This window comes from Helianthus annuus, chromosome 5 (genome assembly GCF_002127325.2).
Source record: "Helianthus annuus cultivar XRQ/B chromosome 5, HanXRQr2.0-SUNRISE, whole genome shotgun sequence".
NCBI classification, from domain to species: domain Eukaryota; kingdom Viridiplantae; phylum Streptophyta; class Magnoliopsida; order Asterales; family Asteraceae; genus Helianthus; species Helianthus annuus.
In genome coordinates, this window is record NC_035437.2 from 59294782 (window position 1) to 59304635 (window position 9854).

Sequence of the window (9854 nt, forward strand, 5' to 3'; positions counted from 1 at the left end):
GGCGTGGTGAAAGTGCAGCAGGCGCATTAATTGTAATTGCGAATTACAATTAATGAGGAGAGAGAGTGTCAGACGGGCACGGGGGCGTGTCCAGTGGACACGGGGCCGTGCCCAGCCTTCTGTTCAGCCTATAAATAGGAGTGCTTGGTTTCATTCCATCTCATCCCTTGGCACACCACCTCTCTCACACTTCATCCACCACCCACCACCATCATAACACCATCATCCACCACCATCATCCATTGTCCATCGTAGAGTGTGTGAGTCGTCTCGGGATCCAAGATTGATAGTAAGAGTTCTTGACAATCAAGGCCATGTTTGCCTAAGTCTCTTACATCACTTGGTGAAGACAAGTGTTTAGTATAATACTTTTTATTTTTAATCTTTTGCACTTTTTATTTGGTTTTGTATTAATGACTTTAATAACTAGTTGCTTATGTTGAAGGTGATCTTTCCTTATCATTTGTTCGTGGTGTCTTGGCATTATTTTACTGTCTATATAAAATAAAAGATTTTCACCATTCATATCTCCACGGTCTATATGGAGGTATGTTGGCTACCTGGTCGGGGGTTAAGGGAACAGTTTGTTAAGGGTCTTGCCCTTGTTCAGCGTTTAGAGGTCCTGCTTGGGACCTGGGTCAAATTTAGTAGGATCTCCTTCAATGCCCATAGGTATTGGATGGCGGGGATCCAAACTCTTTGACCCCCTCATAAGTTAACTACTATTAATACTATAACCCGGCTATTTAGGACTGTATCCTTGCTGACTCAGACTACTTAGCCGAGGGTAACGTCACCGCCAAAAGCGGGGCCTACCATAATTTGCATTCATAACTTAATTCATTATCTTCCAATAATCCAACCCTTTAGGATTGTATCCTTGCTGAGTCAAACTACTGGGTTAAGGGTAACATCGCCTTCAAAAGAGGGGCCTACTACAATAACTAAGATAATCTCTTAAACAAGTGCAAAAGTGAGAAAATAATCAAAGGTTATACTAATACACGAGTCGGATCCAAGTGATTCATCTTGTCTATCTGTTTTTATTTTATTTTTATTTTTTCAGCATTTAGTTAGTTTTTATTTTCTTAGTTTAAAAAACATTTTTCTCACTTTTTGATTTGATTAGACGTTGAGGATAAACCGGTATTAAAAGCTCTTGTGTCCTTGGACGACCTCGGTATCTTACCAACACTATACTACGTCCACGATGGGTGCACTTGCCCATATGTGTGTTTAGTGTTAGTGAATATCGTGTTTTATAAATTTAAAACTTGGTTAAAGGTGTAAAAAGGGCTTAATTATACATTAAAAATATATTACACTACACACGCATCACCTGTATACTAGTGTGGTAGCTGTTGTGTAGGAGAATTCTATCAACGGTAAGTGCTTCTCCCATCCTTTCCCAAAGTCGATTACACATGCCCGCAGCATGTCTTCAAGTGTTTGGATGGTGCGCTCGCTTTGACCATCCGTCTGCGGGTGATAAGCGGTATTCATGTCGAGCCGTGAACCGAACGACTTATGCATTGATTGCCAAAGATCAGAAGTGAAACGAGGATCTCGATCCGAAATGATAGAAGTTGGCACCCCGTGCCTAGAAACTACTTCCTTAAGGTAGATTGCTGCCAATTGCGAAAACTTGTCTGTTTCTTTTATTACCAGAAAATGTGCTGATTTCGTGAGGCGATCAACAATCACCCAAATGGTATCGTTTCCAGCCTGAGTTCTTGGTAGTCCTGTCACGAAATCCATGGCGATCTGTTCGCACTTCCATGTGGGTATCTCTGGTTGCTGCAGTAGACCCGAGGGCTTTTGATGTTCCGCTTTGACTTTAGCACAAGTCAAACATTTGCTGACGTAGGTTGCTATGTGAGCTTTCATGCTAGCCACCAGTATGTAGTTCTCAAGTCGTGGTACATCTTATCTGATCCAGGATGCACGGAGTAACGTGACTTATGTGCCTCCTGCATTACAAGTTCTCGTAAGTTGCCAAAGAGTGGGACCCAGATGCGTCCGGTTACGTAGTAAGCGCCGTCTCCCTTTCGTTCTAGTCGTTGCCTTGAGCCGCGTAAAGCTTCAGCTCGAACGTTCTCTGGTTTCAACGCTTCTAACTGAGCGTCTCGTATCTGGGAAGGAAGATTGGACTGGATCGTGAGTTGCAATGCTCGTACACGCCTAGGTGCACTATTCTTTCTGCTGAGGGCGTCAGCTACGACGTTCGCCTTGCCCGGATGATACTTGATGGCACATTCATAATCATTCAATAGTTCAACCCATCGTCGTTGCCGCATATTCAATTCTTTTTGGTCGAAGATATGCTGAAGACTCCTATGGTCGGTGTAGATGGTGCATTTGGTACCGTACAGATAGTGCCTCCAGATCTTCAACGCAAATACCACCGCTCCTAACTCCAAGTCGTGTGTCGTGTAGTTTTTCTCGTGAATCTTCAACTGTCGCGAGGCATAGGCTATCACCTTCTTGCGTTGCATTAACACGCATCCGAGACCCTGAATCGATGCATCACAATAGACCACAAAATCTTCGGTACCCTCTGGTAAAGACATGATTGGTGCACTGCAAAGTTTCTGTTTTAGTACTTGGAAAGCCTCTTCCTGCTTCGTCCCCCAAGAGTATGCCGTGTTCTTCTGTGTCAGCGAGGTGAGGGGTTGCGCAATTTTCGAGAAATCTTTAAAAAACCTCCGATAATATCCTGCGAGACCAAGAAATTGTCGCACCTCAGACGGAGTCTTTGGTGCCGCCCATTTCTTAACCGCATCTACTTTTGCAGGATCCACATGTATCCCTTTTTCATTAACAACATGGCCAAGGAAATGGACTTCTCGAATCCAAAAGTCGCACTTAGAAAACTTCGCATACAGCTGTTCCCTTCTCAAAAGTTCCAAGATGAGACGTAGGTGACGCTCATGATCCTCCTTGTTCTTTGAATAAACCAAGATGTCGTCAATAAACACTATAACAAACTCGTCGAGATATGGCTTACATACGCGGTTCATGAGATCCATGAAGACCGCTGGTGCATTTGTCAACCCAAACGGCATAACCAAAAACTCGTAGTGTCCGTAGCGCGTTCGAAAAGCAGTCTTGGGAACATCTTCCTTCCTAACCCGCACCTGATGATAACCCGATCTTAAGTCGATCTTTGAACAGAAACTTGACCCTTGCAACTGGTCAAACAAGTCGTCGATGCGTGGTAACGGATAGCGGTTCTTAATGGTTACCTTGTTGAGCTCTCGATAATCGATACACATACGGAATGACCCATCTTTCTTCTTTACAAACAGAACTGGGGCTCCCCAAGGCGAAGAACTGGGTCGAATGAAACCTCTATCCAATAATTCCTGTAGCTGATTAGACAATTCCTGTAACTCCCCAGGGGCCAACCGGTATGGAGCTCGAGCAATTGGGGCCGCTCCCGGCGCCAGATCAACCTGAAATTCTACTTGACGGTGAGGAGGTAACCCTGGTAGCTCCTCTGGGAACACATCAGCGAACTCTCGCACCACTAGTAGATCCTCGATCTTTCTCGCTTCAGACTGAGCGTTGGTAACTAACGCTAACATTGCAGGATACCCCTTTTGTAGATACTTCTGCGCATGCATGGCCGAGATAATACCAACCATCGTCCCACTACGATGCCCTTGAACTAATAATGACTCCCCATCGGGGAGAGGAATACGCACAACCTTCTCCTTACACAAAATTTCCGCTTGGTGCTTAGACAGCCAATCCATGCCTACCACTATATCGAAACTACCGAGCGTAACGGGAAGGAGATCAATATCAAACACTTGACCCACAAGGTCTAGTTTGCACCCGAAAAGGACATGCGAGGCTTCTATCATCTTACCATCTGCTAGTTCTACTACTTGTTTAACTTCTACAGGTGTTGGGGTTATCCCCAATCGTCGACTAAATTCTATGGACACATAACTCCAATCGGCACCAGAATCAAATAACACAGAAGCTATATGATTGTTTACAGGAAACGTACCGGTGACAACATTGCCGTCATTCCTAGCATCCCCTGCCCCGAGCTGAAACACCCTGCCCCGAGCACCATTACCCCCATTGTTGCCATTGTTGTTGTTGTTCCCAGCATTGTTATTATTCGGGCGGTTGTTGTCGTTAGCGTTCTGGTTTAGTTGAGGGCAATCCCGCTTAAAGTGATCCTCGTCACCACACTGATAGCACCCCTTCCTGAAGCCCTAATTCTGCTGGGGTGGTTGTCCCTGCTGTCTCTGGTTCTGCTGGTTCTATTGCTGCTGGTGTTTGGGCTGTGGGGCCCTACAATCCCTGGCCTCATGGCCCGCCTTACCACACCTGTTACATATCCGACCACACGGCCCGAAATGATGATAGCCACACTTGTTACACCGTGGCTTCCTCCCCGCATACTGACCCTGACTTTGGCTACCCCCTTGGCCTTGATTGACAGAAGACGACTGGCTGATGCTGCGGTTGTTGTTATTATCTGGTCTTTTCTGTGTCTGACTCACGCTAGAGGCTTTATCATAGTCACTCCACTTCCTTTTGTTATCATTAGCGGACGCAGTGGCAGTGGGTGCAGCAGCAGTAGTGGTTGAAACACGCGGTGGTAACGAGTTACTCTCTACCTCTTGATCCACAATCTTGTGGGTCAAACGAACAATCTGTGTCAAATCATTGAGATGGGCTGCAGTGACCAAACTCTTCACACGCGGAGGCAGCCCCTTGATGAATAACTCAATCCTTCGAGACATAGGCCGGGACAAGTTCGGGCACATGTCGGCCAATTCATACGATCGCTTCACATACGCTTCGACTTTAGATCCAACCATCTTCAAGTCATAATACTCGTTTTCCAACTTCTGGACCTCATCCCGAGGACAATACTCCTCCCTGATCAGTTCTTTAAAGTCATCCCAAGTTGTGGCATTCGCTGCCTCGATGCCCAACAACTGCACCTGGGCATTCCACCACGTTAGGGCACCATCCGCCAAGGTACCCGCAACATATTTCACCCTGTCCCCAGCGGGACAGTTACAAATAGCAAACACGGACTCTGCTTTCTCGAACCATCTCAAGAGTCCCACAGCCCCTTCAGTCCCGGTGAAGGTCTGTGGCTTACAGTCCATGAACATTTTGAACGTACACGCAGGCTGGTTGGGTTGAGGTTGCACTTGCTGACCTAAATGACGAAAGGAAACACATTATAGGAGTGAAAAGACGTGTACGCGATATAAGAGTAAAGAGTACTTGGTACATTCCGTACCAGCTTGATAGGCTGCTAAAGCCTCAGCCACACGAGTGTTGATTAGGTCAGTCAACTCAGCCTGAGTCATGTTGATGTTGCCACGTCCGTGTCCTCGTCCACTCATGATTCTATATATAGAGATGAACCGATTCAGGAAATCGAAATGAGATGGAAATCAAGTATTATGTTGATATCTACGTACTACCAAGTTCACACATAATAAGGCAGAACCCTTCTCACGCTCGATAAGCCTCACTGGGACTTGCATGCACCACACGTTATTATTAAGTGTGCACCCATAATAATAAGGCAATTTGCATGCTTATCTCAATGCCTCTTAGCTTGCGCTCGAAGTTTCCCTCGTTCACACAACACAACACAACGAATGGTATTACAGGTTTACTATTCACATAAGTTGAAGAGTAGTGTCACACTACCATAGTATCAAGTGTATCGTTTCATGCAAGTTATGAGTGTGTGACTACTAAGGAAGTAATGCATCAACTAAACAGAAGACGAACCTTGCGATCTGGAGCTGAGTGTCATGATCGATTCTTCGAAGGTATTCGGTTATAGTCTGGTTTTATAAAACGTTTTAAAACCTAGTTCGCTATAACTAGTGGCTCTGATACCAAACTGTAACACCCCCAAAATACCACCTGCGGAAACTCCGCGAGGCGTGTTACGCATCAGAGTCCGAGCCACCAATCACATCGAACCAATGATGTTTATTTAAATATAACATTTTATTAATTACCAATAGCAAATGTCAACCATAATATTATTCCCAAAAAGTTGTATAGCGGAAGCATGTAATAAATCGTTTAACAATTGTTTCATATTAATGCTCAAAACGAATGTATCACATATATGTTAATCCAAGAGCCTCGATCCATGACCACTCCAGTACTCCCAGATAGCAAGTCCACGTCACGAATTCTAACGACCTGCAAGCATGCAGACAAGTGTGTCAGACGACGCTGGTGAGTTCAAGGTTTTGTTAACGTGTTTTGTTACCAGATGTACGTTAAGCCAATTCAACGTTGTGATATGATGCTGTTTATGACTTGTTGAGATACCCTAGGGAGTGTGCCCATATGTATCCGGGAAGTGTGTCCCTTAATAACCTGGAAGTGTGTCCAGTCCCCAATGCCCCTAACCAAGCATTGGTAATGATGCCCAGATAATTAGTTCGCGCCCGTCCTTACGGCCCGGTGCGAGGTATCAAACCTAATAGCGCTATCAACTAATTACCCCATTGCCCTACAGGAAATCCGATAATGATTGATTCCATGTTCAATAACCAAAACCGAATTTAACTGTTTACCCAAGATTCCCTTCCAAATGTTTACTAGTTTTCCCAAACCACCGGGACGCATGCTTGAGAAATGCAGTGAACTCACCTTGGTTTGCTCGGTAAGGTTAACTACTCGTTCACACTTAATCAGTCAAGTCCTAAGTATTCACTTGCATATGATCAGTTGATATTCACGAAGTTGGCACGTATGTGTAATCACAACGGACAATGCATCGATAATCACCAAGTAGCACATTGTACACATTCGAGTTCATATAAGTCATGCGTATCACTTAACTGTGGTCAATCAATCCAGTTAATTTCTAACAGAGTTAAGTTAGATTACTGTGCAAGTATTCGAATTGGCGAAACACACTTTGGCGAATCACACTTTGGCGAATCACATCTTTGGCGAAACACAACCTGTTTCGTCAATCCTGCCTTTGGCGAAACAGAGTTCTGTTTCGTCGATCACCCTTGGCGAAACACATTATGTTTCGCCGAGAGTTCTGTTTCGTCAAGCCAGTCAAGTTCGTCAAACATCAGTTACGTCAATTATCATTTACGTCAATTATCAGTTACGTCAATTATCAGTTACGCCATAACACAGGAAACCCTAATATGTCGTCACAACATCATCCATCATACAGTCATCGTAATGCATAGTTCATACAGTAATCATATAGTATTCCATTCATAGTTACCGATCACTAACTATAACATAATCACGGTTTTGATGTTAAGCAATTTAACATGTGATTTAGACATTGCACAAGAGCCCAATTACATAACCAGCCTAATCGAACCCTATCATGATGATCATCAACAAGAAATCCAAGTCTTGATACATTACAATTTGTAATCGGTAGCATAAATCCTATTGTTGTCAAAATCATTGCCACACATGAACACAAACATTATCCAGTATCTACTACACCGATTTCAAGCAAAACAGATAGTAAGGATTCAAATCAAACAATTATGCAATGATTAGACACTAACCACGAAGAATGGAATAGCAACTTGATTGATCCGGGGTTTCGGGGTCACACGATTGCCGTCAATAGAGGAGAGGGTGTTCTAGGGTTTTTCTGATTTGCCAAAGATATAAAATAGAAGCCGGTTCCCATTATTATACACGTATTGACGTAATGGGCCCTTAATGGGCTTGGCGAAACGGATGGGCCGGCGAAACACTTGTTTCGTCGAGATGATGTTGACGAAACAGATCTCCTGTTTCGTCGAGATTGAGTTGACGGATCAAGCTTCTGATTCGTCGAGTTATACAAGACTTAGCTAGCTCGAGTGTGTACTAACAGGTTCACATTATATCATTAACACATAACATGCAATATTCACAATACGTCTTATTATAACATAACTTGGACATTACAAGTCAATAAGTCAAACAACTAGTCAGTCAAAGTCAACGTGCATTTAACGCGAAAGTGAAGGTCGAAAACTCGAGTTGTCACATGTTCCTTAGGGAAACATCTTGTAAGACCGAAACTGTGATAATCGTAATGGAAATACATGTGATGCAGTTAATGATCTTGTATACATCACGAGTTCTGAATGCAAATCATACTAATTGATCGAGTTTGATTGATGACTAAGTTTACTGGTTGTTATTTGATTAAGGGATGGCTAGGGTTGCACGAACATTAGGGTAATGTTGATAATGGTTATTCGATAAAAAGAAATTGTACAAATGAGTCTGACGTGATGATGATGTAACGATGATTGCTTGTGATCCAATCTAAACGTGTTAACTACATTCTTGATATGATATGTCTGTAATGATTTGATGCTCGATAATTAGATTAGAGTAATGAAGGTATGCTAATCATTGATGATGATGATGAACTGAGAATTAGGGTTGTAGATGCACTGTAACCATCCGAGGATGTTCTGGACGAAACCTAGTCCCGACGAAAGGCTGGGAGTTTCGTCACCCATGCTGACGACGAAACACTTGGATGTTTCGTCATGTGTGCACAGCAGACAATGGTTGTTATGTGGATGATTTTCTTGCTAATGGAACATTAACAAATGCATGTCTATGACGATTAAATATGTTAGAAGAAACAAGAGTTGTTTGTGTAGCATGCTTAACTATTGGATACTGTTGAAAAACATACGTATGAACTGTGGGTTAATGGAATTATACAACTGCTATATGATTACTATCTTAAATGCACACTATGACTGTTAGCTTAATCGTGAACAACGAGAACATAAACTGATTATGTAAACCTGAATTTCGATAGGCTTTGATTGATTAATTGGAATCAAGTAGTTAATCATACCGAGCAAACCGAGGTGAGTTCACACTTTCTACAAGGCATGGGATTCCCAAGGGTTGGGAATGGGTTAAAGAACTAAAACGGAAAACTACATATTCTCCTTGGGTAGAATATGTACGGCCATCCTCCTTGGGTAGGATGCCACTATATATCCTGCGTATTCTCCTTGGGTATAACTACGTACGTTCGTCCTCCTTGGGTAGGACAACAACCTTAACTTATTAGACAAAACTCAATCATGAAGTCCCTCCTCTTTATATCGACTTAATTGCCGAGGCCGATGGCGAGCGGGTCATTAGTTAATAGCGCTATTAGGTTTAACAAACCTCACACCGTGTCGTTCGAACGGGCGTGTACTAATGGACTATGGTAAACTGTCAGTGATGATAGACACTGATGAAGGGCACAACTTATATTTCGTTAGTAGTCGATATAGTATGGTCTAGTGGTTCACAGGGGAAGCCCCCCACTGATTATGGTTATGGTTTGGGTAACAGGGTAAACTGGTTTTGTATTAATGACTTTAATAACTAGTTGCTTATGTTGAAGGTGATCTTTCCTTATCATTTGTCCGTGGTGTCTTGGAATTATTTTACTGTCTATATAAAATAAAAGATTTTCACCATTCATGTCTCCACGGTCTATATGGAGGTATGTTGGCTACCTGGTCAGGGGTTAAGGGAACGGTTTGGTAAGGGTCTTTCCCTTGTTCAGCGTTTAGAGGTCCTGCTTGGGACCTGGGTCAAATTTAGTAGGATCTCCTTCAATGCCCATAGGTATTGGATGGCGGGGATCCAAACTCTTTGACCCCCTCATAAGTTAACTACTATTAATACTATAACCCGGCTATTTAGGACTGTATCCCTGCTGACTCAGACTACTTAGCCGAGGGTAACGTCACCGCCAAAAGCGGGGCCTACCATAATTTGCATTAATAACTTAATTCATTATCTTCCAATAATCAAACCCTTTAGGATTGTATCCTTGCTGA